General features: G+C 54.5%; 1 long non-coding RNA gene across 1 annotated transcript in view; it reads right to left on the bottom strand.

Annotated features, from left to right (window-relative positions):
• LOC109294065 overlaps window positions 1–16,603 on the bottom strand; it is a 110,550-nt gene that overhangs the window by 47,005 nt on the left and 46,942 nt on the right. Inside the window, exon 2 of the long non-coding RNA XR_002096460.1 lies at window positions 9,656–9,833. This is a non-coding gene — a long non-coding RNA (uncharacterized LOC109294065). The remainder of the gene's footprint in view (window positions 1–9,655; window positions 9,834–16,603) is intronic.

Genomic DNA, 16,603 nt, shown 5'->3' on the forward strand with positions numbered 1-16,603 from the left:
GTTCCTTCAGTCGGTTGGCCCCAAATGTCATTGTTACAGCCTCACGGTTTCTTTCCGCTTCTCTGCGGCACCCCAAAAACCGTGGATTTCTGAGCATCCGCGGCACGATCCCCGCCTGTCTGGACCCGATGCAGCCTTGTGGTCCACAAAGTATGCCTGACTCTACAGTGCAGAGACCCTCCTCCGCACACAGAGAGAGGACCGCAAGGTGCAAGGTCCCTTCAGCAGCTCTGTGCCCTGTAGCTCTCAAGGACCACAGGCCGCAGCGGTGGGTGGGGGAACAGCTCCCTGGATTCCCAGAAGGCTCCTTCCCTCTCTTTGCAGGGAGCTTTGGTTTCTATTTCCCTTAGCAGCCGTTCTTCTGCATGCCAGGGGCTTTCCCCAGGCATCTTGCAGGCTGCTGGAAGTCAGCTGGGTTCTCTCCAGTGCCACAGGGTGCGGCTGGGAGATCCCAGGGCAGGAGTTCCCCTGGTCACAGAGTTTTTCCCGGGGGGGCTTAAGGAGACCTTGGGAGAATGGATGGGTGGAGCAGTCTGTGACGTACAGATGCTCGCGGCGTGGCTGCAGCCAGGGGACCATCGGCCCATTCATGATTTGATCCTCGGTTTGGGACTGTCCGCATTCTGCCCCCTTCTCACAAGCAAACACATGCATCACGGGCATCCCGGCTTGATAGGGCACTGCTGGGAGGAAGCTCGCTGCCGGAGAAGTGCTTGCAGCATAGAGATCCTGCCTGGGTTCAGTGGAAGGGGATGAGAGGGACAGGCCAGCAGGGTCCTGGAGTGTAAATCCAAAAGAAACCAGAGCCACAGAAGGTCACAGGAGAGTCCCTGCCCCTCAGGAGAGACTGCAGCATGGAGCCAGCTCCCAGAGAGGGGCAGCTCTGGGGGTGTGGACCGGCTGGAGGGCATTAGCTGCTGGTGAACTGAGCCACGTGGAACCCCTGGCCAGGCTCCATCTGTCCCCAGCCTCTCTAATCCTAGGGATTAGCAACCAGATGCTGGGCACAAGTTTGCTGCAGGTAATGGAATATCCTTCTGGGAGGAGGCTATAGACATCAAAGCACGGGCAATTACGGCTAATCCTGCACCTGTGCCTAATGAGGTGAGGAGCCACATCCCAGCACAGCGCTGGGAGAACGGAGGGCTTGGAGCAGGGCAGCTGCTCGGAGGAATCCAAAGAAGAACAAGCTGCCCTGCTAAGGAAGGAAGCAGGGAGGCTGCTATGCCCAGGGACAAAACCTGCCCATGCTGCGTCATCAATCTCCCCCAGAGAAAGAGAAGTGAAGCCCATTTCCCCTTTTCCTGCCTTCTTCACTACAAAGCAAAACTGCTGCCCACTCCTTCCTCTCTCCAGACACCCTGGCCTTGGGCTTTGCAGCCCCTTTTTGGTGGAGTCAGAGAACAGATATCTCGGCTGCAGCTGCCCAGGTGGGCACAGGCCTGTGGAAGTGATGGGATCCCCCGGATCCGGGCAGCTCCCAGCCTCTGGCTGCTGGGCCCCAAACTTGCTGCGGCCAATCTTATTTGAGCACTCGGCTGTTTCGAAGTTCAACCCTCGCCGTCCTGGCTGGGGGAAGGACAGCAGAATCATCCCCCCCTCTCGCAGCCAAGGGGAAACTGGGCACAGAACTGCTTACAGCAACATCTTCCAAGGTCACAGCTGATTTTGCACTGCCCGATACAAGGCATCTGGGCCTCAGGTCACTGCCAGGGGTGCCGAACGCTCACATCAACTGCAGCGGGAGCTGTGGGTGCTCCATACCACCAAAAACCAGTCCCGGCCCTTCTCAATATGGGCATCCAAAGCTGGTGGGCCACTCGCTGCTCCAACCCTGCCCAAAGCCCCAGTGCCAGGACTCAGAGCTTTTGGCCCTCAAGAGCCAGTGGGCTACATGACCAAGGCACTGGTCCACCAGGACATTTCTAGGGCAGCCCCGTGTCCTCACAAGCAGGGTTACAGCCCTCGTGCTTTCCGCAAGGGCAGGCTGGCCCCGAGAAGGGGAGGTGACCTGGCAGGTGAACGCCGGCCCAGTGACGTCCCCGAGACGTCGGGCTGTCTGCACGTGCAAACGCTGCATCCCCTCACATGTCCCAGCCGCACAGCAGGGTTATTTTGATTCAACAGGCCTGAGGGAGTATAACTTTTCAGGGAACAGGAGCTCTGGCAGACGTAAGCCTGGGGCCCCAGGGGCTGCAGTCACCCCGAACGCATTCGCCATTTAAAGATCAGTCTGAGGCACAGGGCAGGCAGAGGCACAGCCAGCCCATTTGAGCCCCCAGCAGCTGCTGCCCGGACAAAAGAAAATGTTCCTCGAGACAGCTAACTTTGTGGTGAACTACCTTCTCTCTCGGTACGTGCGATTGCTTTGCTTTCACAGGGATATGGGACCCTGGTGCCTAGAGATCTGTGAGCCGGAGACAGCGTCTCCCTCCCGGAGATGAGCAAGGGCTTTGCAGCCGTGTGCAACCCAGCCATTCCCCACTCCCAGATTTGCTTTAGGTCTCGGTTCCTCAGAGAGCGGTATTCGCCCCTCCACCGGCCGCTCGCTAAGGCACAACAGAAGTGCAGATCAGGTTGTGTTCTCGCCTCAGTTTCAGGTGCTCACAGCCTCGGCTGCCTGGGAGCAGGATGCATCCCCTCAAGAGGAAGGCTTCCCAGGATGTCTGTGATCACTATACCCCTACACCCCCCATGCTAGCAGGGTACTTCTTAATGGAGATGGACAGCGAGGAAGGACTCATTTGTGCTAAAGCAATCGGACAGCACTGATCTCAAGAGAAAATGTCTCAGCTAGATTCTGTCCTGTGGGGCTGGGTTTTACTTCCCCAGACTTTCCACGCAGATTCAATCTGGTAGACAAACCTTGGTTTTCTCCTCTATGGGACTGCTGCTACTCCCCAGAAGTGGCTGCATTTCATCACCAGCTGAAGCCACACTTCTCTAAATAGGCTTGCAAAGTCCTTTGGAAAGACAAGCACTATGGACATGCAAAATGCTAGGAGCTGGCTGGCCTGGCGGCCTCAGTTTGAGACAGTCAAGGAGGAGTCTGGATCCAATCCACACTCTGCTCCATGACACAGGTGCCCAGGCGAGAGTGCAACGTGGCTGGGGCAGCAGCCATTCTACGCCCAGGGGCAGCAAGAGCTCAATGGCAGTGAGCTGGAGGGTGATTCCCCTGCAGAAACTTCCCTATATAAATGCCATGGGTTTCTCTCTCCTTGCAGGAGGCCAAGGGCCCTGACACCCTACAGAGCTGACCTGGAGATGCCGTTCGTCAGCAGCAAAAGCAGGATTGTCCTGCACCCTCTTTACTCCAGCCGCCAGGGCCTGAAGGATTATTGGGTCAGCCCACAGAGGCGGTACCCAGCTGGCAGCACGTGGCGCACCCCCAGCCAGCGACTGCTCGTCCTCCCAGGGAACACCGGCGTGTCCGAGGTGGAGTCCGTCCACTGGCCAAGCTGCTGCCAGTACAAGCACAAGCTGGTGTAAGTATACGCCCTGTGGGGCAGGGTGTGGGCCAGGGGTTTCAGCTGGGTAGAGACACAAGGAGGGAGCAACCAGATCCTGAGCAGCAGAGAGACTTGGAGCAGAGTGGCAGCACTTAGCCTGTGGCTGCTGTGGGCAGCTGGTCCATGAGCATCTGCGGGGCCCTCGGCCCAGGACAGCTGCATGCTGAGGACCAGGCTGGGGCCCCAATCGGTTGGTCACGAGAGCGCTCGGAGATAGAGCCATGTACTGAGCTAGTGCTCAGGGCAGGAGGCTGAGACAGGGGCCCCGGGCTCAGGCTGTGACGGTGACGTAGCTCCAGGCCCGGGCGTCCCTTCGGAGGGGTGTGAAGGATTCTCGTCATCCCCGCAAGTGTGGATGTGAGGACGGACTCATCAGCACTGGTCCAGCACTCTAGGCTCTGCAGACAGGCACTGCAGCTGTGTCCCGTCCCAGGAGGATGCCTTGTGACTCGGGGACAAAGGGGCAGCTGGGCTTGTCCGCCCGCTCATGCTGCGGGTACCCCGATTCAGAACAGGCGCTGCGGAGCCGCCCATCCAGACAGCCCCATGCAGCAGCCAGGTGCAAGGGGCTTGGCCAGAGGAGAGCAGCAGCGGGTAGAAAAGGCTGGGCAGGCCCCAACTGAGGAAGAGGAGGGAGTCAGCAAATGGTGGGGGCCAAGAGGCCCCCCCAAACTAGACAGGATGCCTTCCTGAGCACGGCTTAGCCCGGCTGGGCTGGTAATTGCCCCGGACCTGGAGGCTGGGAGCTTTAATTCTTCCCTAACAACCTTTTATCCCACTAATAAAGCCCAAACCCTGCAGCAGCTAATTAAGGGCTTCTTTGCCCTCCCAGCGTCTCACACCGAGGCAGGTTTCGCTCTGCTCCAAGGAGGTTCGCACAGGGCCCGGCTGCCTTCGCTTGTGCACACTGACTGGCCATTCCCCCTCCCTCTTCTCGCTGTCCCCCAGTCTCCCCGCTCCTGCGGTTGCCCTCCAGGATCCCCAAGGAGCGAGCTGCCGGGCCTTGAGCCCTACGGACAAGCCCGCCGTGGGAAGCAATCTGCCATTCTCGCTGCTGCACATGCCACGGCCACCGAGGGGTTAATTCGGTCTCGGTAGTTGCCAGGTAACGGTGCCCTGTCCTCCAAGCATTGTCCATCCAATGAGTGAGTGCTCTGATGAGGTAATGCTCCACCGCTGCATGTCATTGGCTGGGTCGGTTTGTCCCTCGATAGTCTGCTAGGGAAAGCGAGGCCCAAATCGGAGGGGTGCTCAGGGGTGCAGGTTGTAGCCGTGGTGGTCTAAGGACGTGGGCAGACGTTCTTTGGGTAAACGCGATATCTTTTATTAGACCAACTCAAATAGTTGAGACAATTCTTCTTTGCAAGCTTTCGGTTACAAACGCCCATCGTCAGGCTGAGAAAGCGTCTGAAGTTGGTCTGGGTGCTCAGGCACTTGTACTCAGCTCCCTCTCCAGCTTGCCTGCAGACTCTAATAGCGCCATGACCTCAGCCAGCCAGGCTGCCAGGTGCTATCTGGGGCATGTCCAAATATAAAGGACAGCACATCCAAGGAGCCCAGGCATCCAGGGAGCTCTAGGGAATGGGCTTAAATTTAAAAGGGTGTGTGCGTGTCTAAGTGTAAATACACACATGCTTGGATGGGGAGGGGAGGTTGCGCACCAAATCAGCCAGAAATAAGGCTGATGTCACACAAACCAAGCACCCGGTTAAAAGCGGAGGCAGCGCCTCTAGTTTTAGCAGGCGATTCTGGTGACCACAAACCAAGAACCACACACTGTCCAAGCCTAAATCTCCTTGCAAAGCCAAGGAAACGCGTAGTAGGGTTGGGGTGTCATCGCCAAAATGGGCCAGGACACACAGGAGAAGCAACGGGGCTGGGGGGCGATACCTTATTGGACCAGCTGCAGAGATAAGAGAGACGTCAGATAAAACTTTCAAGTGCAAAGTGCCCTTGTGACCCGAGGAAGCTCATCTGTCATCTCTCCCAGCAGTGCACTTGATCCAATAAAAGATAATCAGCACAAATAAAAGTCCTTGCTTCTTCAAGGAAAAGTGTGACGGGTTGACCTTGTCTGCCTGTTCTCTCTGCTGCGGCCTAGGGCTTGCCCCCTCTCCTTGAAGCACGCGCAGAGCTACGCAGCCAGAAGAGCATTTCCATCTTTTTCTCCCCTCTAGGAATCGTTTTGCTTTTATTATAGATTACAGAGGCCCTGGAGAGCATCAAGTGTGAACCAGGGTCTCACTGCACTAGGCACTGTATAAACAGGGAAGCAGTTCTTGCCCCTCAAAACTTATAGTCCAAGCATGAAGCATCAGTTCCCCCCAAAACACTTTCTGAGTTTTCCTCTCCCATGGACTTCCTCTCCATGCTCCATCAGTGCCCAGCAGCTTGTAGACAGGGAAAATACAACTCTCTCTGGCCTTTCCACCTTTCTAAATGCCTTCATACCAAAAAAACCCAATTCTCCACAGTGGAGCTGGCTGTGAAGAGACCTGTGCTCCAAATCCTAGCAAGCTTGCTCTGCCTCTTTAGGTCACATCAGCTTCTGCCTCAGTTTCCCTATTACTGAAGTGAGGATAAGTGTACTCCCCCTTCTCTGCGAACCGTCCTGGGTTCTGCAGTTGAAAGAGGGCCAGGTTTGTCAGTGGTTATCACTGATCAGTCAAGAAGGGACCTATTTAGCCAGAGTTGTAGTGGACACAGATGGCTAAAGAGATTTACAAGGCATATCCAGTTCACTCAGGCCAAGAATGCAGCAATATTTATTCCCAGGTGTCCCTGGCCATCTGACAGCAAGGAGCCTTCTCAGGTTGAAGAACATATCTTCTGAGCTTTCTCATCCCTTGTGCCTTTGCTCATGGAGAAAAGCATGGAAAACTGCAGCAACTGGTATCTTTTTTCCAGGACCGCACTGGCTCTTTCTTTGGTATTCTGCCTCTGCAAGGTCCTTAGATGACACCTGCATTGGGAACTTCATGTCTCAGACAGAATAGGACCCCAACTATACCCTCAGATGCAAAGATCACGCCCGGGCTTTGGCATCAATGAGCTCCGTTTCTGAATCTAAGCTTTGCATCTTGGGTCCCGAGTGGTTCCAGATAAAGGATGCAGCCTATGCTTGATTTTCCTGGGCAAGAACAAAATCACTTGTCTTACGGGGCGATGTCACAGTCCTGCCCTGAACAGGCATCAAGTATGCCTTACACACGCTTAGCCTGGGGACTAAACACAAAACCACAGAAATCTGCCTGCTTACTCAAACTCCACGTAAGCACATCTCTGTATGAAGCAGCCTAGCTAAGCTTTTCACACCCCCGAGTCCCCCATGCCTCTCATAGCAGCTTCAAAACTGACAGAACCTTGCTTTAAAATTCCCCAAATTGGCAGCTTTCCACTAATTCTGCAATTAAACACAGCATTTTCCTTACAAAGTAGACAGAGGCTGAGAGTCCCTATGCACTGAAGCAACGTGTAGATCACCAGAGTATATTACGGCAAGTTGGGACCGGTATCCCATTACGCTGTAAAGCAGAATTATGCCCTTACCCCATATGCAGTTAAGTTGAGTGCAGAATACATCGCACGCCTTTGCTCCAAAAGCTCTGGAAGTTGAAGCAAGTTCTACACAAGTCCCCTTATTCACTGCTGGGGATATAGGACATATGACACACAGCTGAACAGTGCCTATTCCCCCCAGCAGGGGGCCCTGCCATACCCCCCCCCCCAAATACAAGCACACCAGAGTATTACAATGTCTAGAACTGAATGCCCTTCTCAGTTAGACTTTGCAGTCTGAAGAAACCTGGGCAAGAGTCTTTCACTGCAGTAAAAAAAAAAAAAAAAGAGCAGAATTTGGCCCATAAATTCCCATTGCAGGTTCATTTCATATTCCTTAATCGGCAGCACCATGTAGCTGCCAAAAACTAAATGAGCATATGCAGATCCTCATTGGTAATTACACACACACACAGACACATACTTTGTCATCTAAACAAATTCATTTTACAAGAAGGGGGAGGAAATAAAACCAATTAGAATAGATTCAGAATAATTTGTGTCGAGTGCCTTTGCTCCTGGAGATTAACAGCTTTTGGGACAGACCCAGCCACCCCTCCTGCACAGGGAGAAACACAGCGAAACAGCTGGCTTTAATAGCAGATTCAGAGAGGAGGGCTTTTTCTTCCAAACGGCACACCAGAATTAGACAATCAGCAAGAAGAAAAGCTAATAATAAAGCAATCAAACAGGTGTGGGGCTGACTGACACCACAGAGCAAGGGGAGGGGGAGGTGAGAAGGGAGAGCGAGGCTGGAATGAAGATAAAAGAGATCCGCGCGCTTTGCATTTCCCTCGATCCATCCAGCTTCATTGCCCCCCATCCCCCTGCAGCCGATTCCCTTCACTCCCTTGCCCCCTCTTAATCTGGCTCTTCTTTCTGCCATGGCCCCTTCTCCTCCCCTTTCATTCCCACCCTCACCCCCTCTTCCTAACCCACCCCTCTGCCCTTTCTGTTTCTCTCTGTAACAGGAGCCTCAGCCCATTCTCTGCCATTTCCATGCTTTCTGGTCCCAGCTGAGGCCTGTGCTGCTCTCTCCATCTGTCTCTGCTTTCATCGAGACCGGAGGAGCTGCCAGGTTGGGCGGAGGATGGAGCACCTGGGAGGACGCTCACCCTGCCACACTCCAGCGGGTACACAGACCCCTCCTTTGCCAAGCCCCAAGAGGGAGGCAGCTGTGCCTCAGTAGTCCCCGAAGCTCAAAGGAGCATCCAAAGCCCCAGTGGAGCAGTGCCAGGCAGCTTAAGGGCACGGTACCATCCTAACTCTAAACTGTGATCCCCCCTTTTTAATCCCCATGCCCTCAAGTGTAACTTGCCCCAGCTGGGCTAGCTCTGATCTCTCATGGCAGAAGGAACGTATTCTGTGCTCAGCTTTGCCAATGCTGCATTGACCAGCACCCACCCCAGCTCCCCCTACTCTGAGGCACCCGAGATGTCCTGGCTTGGGTCTCCTTCGGGGAGAATTTGCCAGCACTCTCCAGTTCTTTCTTGCTAGCCAGCCAACGTCACCAATCTCCTGGCACATACGAGAAAGAGACCTGCCAGTGCCCAAGCTTGGGATGCGAGCCCTGCCGTGTTGCTCAGCTTACACAGCTCGCTCATCAGCTCCTTGCCAGTCTGAAGGGACCAGGATCGCTGGACCTCCACAGCACAGCAACCAGCCCTTCCTCCAAATCACTGAGCCTCCCATAGCAAAGCCAGGCTGCTACAGCCTGCAGGACCTGCTTCGGGGAGCAGGCCTGAGTGGAGATGTGCTTGCTAGAGAGCGGGACCCAGCCTGGCCTGGGATAATCCCTCGAGGTGAGGGAGCAGGAGCGCTCGCGCATGGCAGAGAAACAACACACTTCGCCTTTAAGAACAGATGGCGACTTATAGACCGACAGGGCGAGGTGCAGCCCGAGGAGGCCAGATGGACTGAGAAAGAGAGAAGGAAGAAAATACAAGAGTAAATAGAGAGGGGCCTTTACCAGCCAGCTCCTATCAATTATTAACAGCCTCCATCCCCTCCCCTGGCATGAAATCCAAGGCGGTGACTGTCAGCAGCTCCCCCCAGTCACCCTTCCCCTTGGGGGGAAAAGAAAAAATAAAAAAAAAATCAGGCTTCATCTGTAGCCAGGGGCATTCCCAAACCAAGATGAGATGGCCAAAGCAAATTGGGATGTCCAAGGAAGCCGGAACTGACACTAGACTCAACAGCATCTGGTGGAGGCAACGTGCCTGCCCCGCAGCCTGAGATCCCCGCACCAGGTAGATATCAGCAGGCTGGAACGCAGCCTTCCTCCGTCTCAATTAACATATCCAAGTCTCTGGAGCTTGGACTGCTCTATAGAGAACCCCCAGCAAGCTGCAGAAAATAACCCACACAATGCTCCAGCTGTGGAGTCGTCCGAGGGCAGCAGGGAAACAAGCATGCTACCAGGATCCTCTTTGTTCCCAGCTAGGATGGTTTAGTGCTTTATTTTCTCCGCAGCAAGAAGTACCCATCCTGTCTGCCCCCCCACATCCCCAAACACATATTCAAGCCCTGCTGTCACCTCCTCCCTCCAATCCATTCAGCTTGTTGGCCTCCAGCATGCATTTTACCTCATTGTGTGGCCAGCTGCTTGGTTTGGAGCCCAGATCTGCATGTCGGGTGCGGTGGGGCATTCCAGCCGGGGATCAAATGCTCAGGAACAGCCGCTCGCTGCGGTGGAGGCATTAAGGACACTAGGTCAGGCGGCAACTGGCTGGGGATCCAGGGTAACCATCACATCTGGGGTAGCTGCAATGGGAAGAGGCAGGTCAGGGCTAACTCGCTAGGAGCCACAGGATGTGGCAACAGTCTGAGCCAGCTCATGGCACCCAAAAAAGATGCACCAAATGGTTCTGCATAGCCTAGAAATCAACAATAAAATCCCCAGCCTGGATTATCTCCCGAACAGTCAAGCTTCTCTCCACAAACCCTCCTGCCCTTCCTAAGTCCCACCTGTATATTTAATGTCTCCGGGAGGGTTAATTAAACATATTCCCTCCTGATCCTGATCACTTATCAGTGGCTGTGCTGCAGCAGGCCTCCTGAACACCTGTCTAGCTGATGACCTGGGAGTTAAGCCCTGCTTGCTGACACCAAGGGGAAGCCCTAGGCTCCATCACTCCCCCTCCAGCTGCTGTGATGACACCAATGGCTTTCTGCTGTTGTGGTAACTTGAGCAGAGCTAGGAAGGAGAGTGGGGCAGTTAGGACCTCCAGCTGTGCAGGCTGGGCTGGGTGGGGGTCTGGGGCCAGGCTGGGACTCAGCAATGCCAGAGTCACACCTCTCTTGAGGCTGGAAGCAGCATTTTCCCTCTCTGTTCACTGCAAGACTTGGTTCTGATGCCCGGGGTGGTGCATTCACAGTGCACCGGAGAGGCAGCATCACCCCAAGGGAAGGATAAAGAGGGGTGACACCACGTATCGCTTGTTCTCACGGTCCTCAGAGCCGCTGGGGTGCAGTAACGGGGCAGCTCAATGCAGCTGCATGAGCAGGAGAGCACACCACGGGCACACGCTCCTCCCATGAGACATGCGTGAGGGCCACGGCAGCACCACAACCCTCCTTGGCTGGCCCAGGCTCGGTGGTGGGAAGCTAGCAACTGCAGATTAACCCCTTAACGAGAGTCACAGACATCCCTGCTCCCCTCCCATCCTCTCGGGAAAGGGAAGCCAGTGCATTCTTTGATGGGCTTATTATACCATGGGACTCCAACTAGTCCACCCCAGTCTCGCTAGCATGCTCCCCTCACCCCTCAGCCTGTGACTTACTTCCCTTCCCTCTCTCCCTCCTTCCTTCTGCAGATGGAAAAACCGTTGGCAGCATCTCGACTATTATTACCTGGGCAAGAGAGCTCGCCATTTCCGGGTCTCAACCATTCACCTGTGAGGGGATCACCCACCCCACCAGTCCTGGTAAGTGGAGAAGTCCCTGAAGTGTCAGGCATTAGGGTCTGCTGTCTACCACTCCTCCGAGGACCACTGGAGTCAGAGGAACTCCCTGAACACGCTTCCAAAGTGCCCCCGGATACAGCCAGACCTCAGGGATAGCAGGAACTTGCTCATGATGTATTCATCCCTGTGACATGTGGCCACTTGTAAAAGATGGGGGTCCTCTTTCTTCCTATTATTTATTATTTCTATTTTTTACTATTGCAACAGTGCAACCTTGCCCCTCCACACCTACTGCAACCCTCCCCCTCCACTCATGCTGCAACCCTCCCCATACACCTTCCCCCAGCACACTCACAGACACCCACAAACCACATACCCACTTACACCCACACATCCACACACATACACCCACATCTGGCACCCACCCAGTGCCTGCTCCACTGTGCCAGGACCTGGATGTAGTAAGAAAGGGGGGTGTAGTAGATGGAGGGGGGCTGGACCCGATGATCTGTAAAGTCCCTTCCAGCCCCTAACGTCTACGACACTATGAAACACCAGCCTCCACCTCAAAGAGCCTGCAACCTAAACTCTTCTTCACCTGTCCCCTATGTCTACTGAGAACCCATGCCCCCTTCTGCCCCAGCCCAGTGACTAGAGGCTGGGCCCTTTTTGACAGGGTCAGTGTTATTTGTCCTGAGTAAGAAATTCAGGATCAGCCCCGGGACAGATTTCCCACCCACACCTCCGCCTCCACTCTAGTTTCAGCATCTTAGAAAGAGGAACTCCCCGCCATGATCGGCTATAGCTACTGCCCGTACAGTCCCCACCCTCTTTGCCCATAGCAGCATGTCAGACCTTCTAATTTGACCAAAATGGGGGCGTGATGGAAACAAGCCCGCAGGAAACTCTGCCCCTGTGACTTCCTCAGACCCTCCCCGCCCCCCAAGAGGTTCCTCCAGCTGGTTTCAGGACCTGATATTTCTAAAGTTGGCCAACTTCGGCCCTTAGAGGAGGAAGTGAGTCGCCAAAGGGAGGCATACGGCCAATGCACATACTCCTTCCCTACGCTTCAAGATTCATGCATGTAATGCTGATCTGCAGCAGGTGACAGCTGGCTGCCAGGCCTGCCACTAGCTGGAAAAGGCTCACTGCTTTTAATTCACCAAGAGCCAACAGGCTGCCTCTGCAGGATAGCAGCTGCCTCACGCTGAGGCCTGTCAAGGCTGTAGGTGGTACGACGGGTGCATTGCACTTTGAGACTTGCAGTCTCAATGGGTTGGATATCCCTATGGACAATGACTGTGGCTACTAGGGTTCTGCGGGCTGCGCTTGCCCTCAAGAAGATCAACCCCCTTGTGAGTGTACACGTGATCTGGGAAGCAGCTCCCACAACGTCCAAAACAGGTGTGCACGCATGGTCCTTCTTAACACACTGCCTGGACCCCATAGCAGCTCCCCAGTATCCTAATGCAGCCCACAAGTGGAACGCCCTGCATCTGCAAGCAGGAAGGAGTAGTCCACACACAACCCATCCAGAATGCAAACACCTTGGCCACAAGGCACCATCAGTCTCCTGCAGCTCCCTCCATGGGAAGGCAGGACCTGCCAGGCTGGAGGAGACCCACCCTTCATCTTGTCCAGGGGCCCATCTGCAACAGAGGCCAAAACCAGCTGTTTTCGATGACGGGACAGAAACCACACAGTAGCCATGTGTAGGATCATCTAAAACCACGGCAAGTCTCAGGCAGATCTCTGAGACACACACTTGTTGAAGCCCTGCAGCAGGAAGTTTTATCTCTCTCCCAAACACCATATCCAAACTTCAAAATCTGGATATGCCTGTTGCATGTGCAGATGTTGGGTCCTTCTATGACTCTTCCTAGGTTCTTGGCCTTGGTGAGAGCTTGAGGCAGTGAGTCCTTCAGTCTAATTGCACACTGAGCAAGCTGAATGGAACGGCCCTCTCGCTCTTGCGTTTGTGGACCGTGAACTCCCTTCGTTGCACTATTTGTCCTTGTGCAGAACCTTCCTATGCCATCTTCTTTGTGGGGCAACCAACCTTCATCTTACCCATGTCTCTTCATAAAAGAGATTTCCCCAGATCTTTGATCCTTCTCAGTGGCCTTCTCTGAACACTCTCGACCTCTGTAATATCCCGGTCATGCAGCCATACACACCCAGAGAACTGTAGATGAGTGTGTAACACTGATTTACACCCAGGGTTTCAGTCCAGTCCTTCTGCAGTCTAGTATCTTGCTTGCATTGCTGGCAGCGTTTGAAGAAAGGCTGAAATAGGACAGCACCCTCCCCTGAGCCCTTCCTGCCCCCAGCTTCTCCAGCCCACTTGCCAGGTAATATTTTTATCACCCAGTTCTCTGTAAGCTTCCTACACAGTGACTCACAAAGGCTCCCTGCACCTGACCGAAGTTGCAGTGAAGGATGAAGCTCATCCTTCCTGCTCCCATGTGTTTCTCATACTGGCCAGGTACACCCTGAAAAACAACAGTAGTTAAACTGAGACCTCAGATTCCCCCCCGCACCTCGCCCTTGCCTTGTACCTGAGGCTAACAGAGATTGGATCTGGGTATTTGCTTTTCCTGGAATCCATGCACCTATGCAAATGCACATAAAGACATGCACAGAGCAAATATCAGGGCACACACTGGCATACATGCACGAATACAGACACCCACAGACAGGGGTCCGTGGGCAGTGATGTGGGAGAAGGGAAGTGTGTGGGCCTCTGCAGAAGGAGCCTGTCCCCCAGCACAGCTAGGGCATTTCTGCTGAGCTTTTGCAATGGATCTCACACCCTCCTACAACTCCTCTGCAGTCCCCTCCACCCCACTTCCTCTCTGGGTACAAGCTGCCCTGGCCTGGGAAATCCCTTGTGGTTTCTTGCAGGCTGGAGCAGTCCTGTATAGCATGTGCTGGGCACCATCAGGGCCTGCATTCTTGCAGTCACAGCCCTGAATATCTCCATTATATTTGGCTTCTCCCCACCCCCCAAGCCCAACTCTGCTGGGCTGTTATTTTACACTGGTGCGATTGCCACCCAGTTTGATTGTTTCTGTGCAGCAGCTGCACCTGACGTGAGCTGCAGCAGAGGGTTGGGGAGGGAAAGATGGCAGGTGCTTGGCTCCGGGCTCCATCCTCCAAGTGGGTGAACTGCTAGCATGACAGCAGGACTCACCCCAGTGCAAGAAAGGGATCCTGGCTCCCGGTGCCCCCCTTGGGGAAGTTTGGAGTCAGAGACAAAGGGCACAGCTAAAAGCCTGAAGTGAAACTATGAAACCCCAGCTCCCAACTCTCTGCTCCTGCTTAGCTCTAACCCTGAATGCAGACTATGGGAAGTGCCACATGGAAGAAATCACCCCCATGCCACCCCCCGGCATCGCCCACCATCTTCACTCTGGACTGTGCCACCTACATTAACCCCAGTATGGTGGGAGCGTTGGTGGGGATGCCAACACCTGCATACAGAGAGCTGTTTGCAAGAACCCCCACTGAAATGCAGCCACTTCTGGGGTGGAACGTGACAGCTGTTTTAATAGCCCCACAACAGGAGGAGATGCTTTGGGGACAGCAAGTGAAGCGATGGGTTTCCTTAGCTCTAGACATGTTTCTATCTGTGCAAACAAAGGAACATAAGAGTGGAAAGGGCCTCTCAGGCCTCTGGTTCATCTGTGTGCATTTACACATACAGCATCCAAAGAGACTATTTCCACAGGGCAGGATGACAGATCCCAGTGAGATCAGTCTGAGACTGAGCATGAATCAGGGTTGGATCTAACAGGTGGGGGAAGCTTTGCCTTGTGGTGGGTATGGTGCAGGCCTGAGAGCCGGGAGACTTGGAGGGGGGATCTGTTCTCTACTTTGCCAATGACTTGGTGTGCAGGTGCAGGAAGCTCCCTTCCCCTCACTATGCCTCAGTTTCCCTTTTTGCTACACAGGGATGGCACTGGCTCTGCATTTTGAGGTCTACAGGAAGGCCATGGGCAGTGTTGGGAACAGACAGAACCATCAGCCTTTGAAATGCTCCTACCTGCAGAGGGGAGCAGGCAGGTCATTGCAGGGCCACCTCTCAAAGCTGGGAGGCGCATGGCCCTCTGATCTGCCCAGGAGAGGCTAGGGCAATGGGACCACAGAGATGTGGCCCGGATGATGCCTCAGGAAGCTGTAACTAATCCCCTGACCGAATTCCAGTGGTCTCAGTCCCGCCCTGGCCTGGGAGCACGTGTGGCCTGGAGAGATAACAGCCACCTCCCCCCAGGCCCTGCTCATTTCAGGGCTTCAGCTTCCTCTCCCGCGTCACTCCAAGGGGCTCGTCTTGCCCCAGTTCCCAGGCCCTGCATCCGACGCTCTTCCTGCTGACCCTGGAAATCGCAGGCTGCCTTCCTGTCCCAGATCTGCGTGTCTTTGCTCCACTCCCCACTTACGGCTTCCTGCCTGCGAGTGGCCAGTGCCAGCACAGGCCTGATTCACTCACTGCTTCCTCCGGCCTGGCCCCATCCGCCAGCCTGGGGCACCCAACTACGTCACCATTACCCAGGCCCCTTCCTCTCTACATCCTCTCCCCCCACTCCCAGTTGCCAAAGCCTCAGCCAAGAGACAGCGTGTAGTTAACATCCTGTCTGCAGGAGGGATGCTTGACTCCAGCATGGTGGTGCTGGGGGGGATGCAAAGAGCATCCAAGCCCCTGCCCCTGTGGGAGACACCAGGACAGCCTGAAAACAAAGAACCAGGAGAAAGCTTGCCCTCTCCCCTTGAATCCCACTGATCCCTGCCCTGGCCCGGACACCAGAGCCTCAGCCACTCCCAACAAAGAAGCATGCTCTTCATCATGCAGGAAGAGAGAGGCTCCTACAAGGGCACTGTTTGCTGCTGGTGGCCCAGCTGCTGGTGGAGTCAGACCCCCAGCAGCACGTCCCATGGCCAACAGAGCTACCAAGCAGGCTGGAAGCAGAGCCAGGGACTCCTCTGCAAACTGCTGGGAGCTGCCTGGAGCGGAGCCAAGCACCAAGAGCACTGGAGGGAGTTAACATAGATATCACAGCCTTGAACGGTCTGGGTTTTTAACTCCGTGCCCAGAGGTTCAGGGGCTGATCTGAGTCTGGGAGACCCTTATGCCCATACAGCCAGCATTCATTCATGTACCCCCTGAGTCTTCATCTGGACCATGATCTGCATTCTTTGTTCCTCAGTGCCTGCCTGACCTTTGCAATTGGCTGAGTTATGCGCACACCATTCATGGAAGCCTGCCTTACCAACCTACCCAAGCCAGGCTGTATAGCTGACCTGACCCACCAATACTGACTGCTGTGTATGTAGCCCACAGCTTTGATCAGCCAGGATTTAATTTTGTTCTCCAAACCATTGATACAGAAACTGAAGAGTGTTGGCACCAAGAAGAGGTCCCCACGAGACCCCTCTACGAATCCCCATTGGCATCCGACGAGTCACCATTTACATTGCTTTTTGCATTCTATCAGTGAACTACTTTTCAATCCATTTAATCCGGGCCGCGCTGATTTTGTACAGTGCTGATTTTTTTTTTTTGTCAGACTGTCATGTCAGAGTAAGTCAACTGCCTTCCCAAAGTCAATTACTTCCTAGTCTAAATTCTAG

Source organism: Gavialis gangeticus, unplaced genomic scaffold (assembly GCF_001723915.1).
Source record: "Gavialis gangeticus isolate Ggan-Ray unplaced genomic scaffold, GavGan_comp1, whole genome shotgun sequence".
NCBI classification, from domain to species: Eukaryota; Metazoa; Chordata; order Crocodylia; family Gavialidae; genus Gavialis; species Gavialis gangeticus.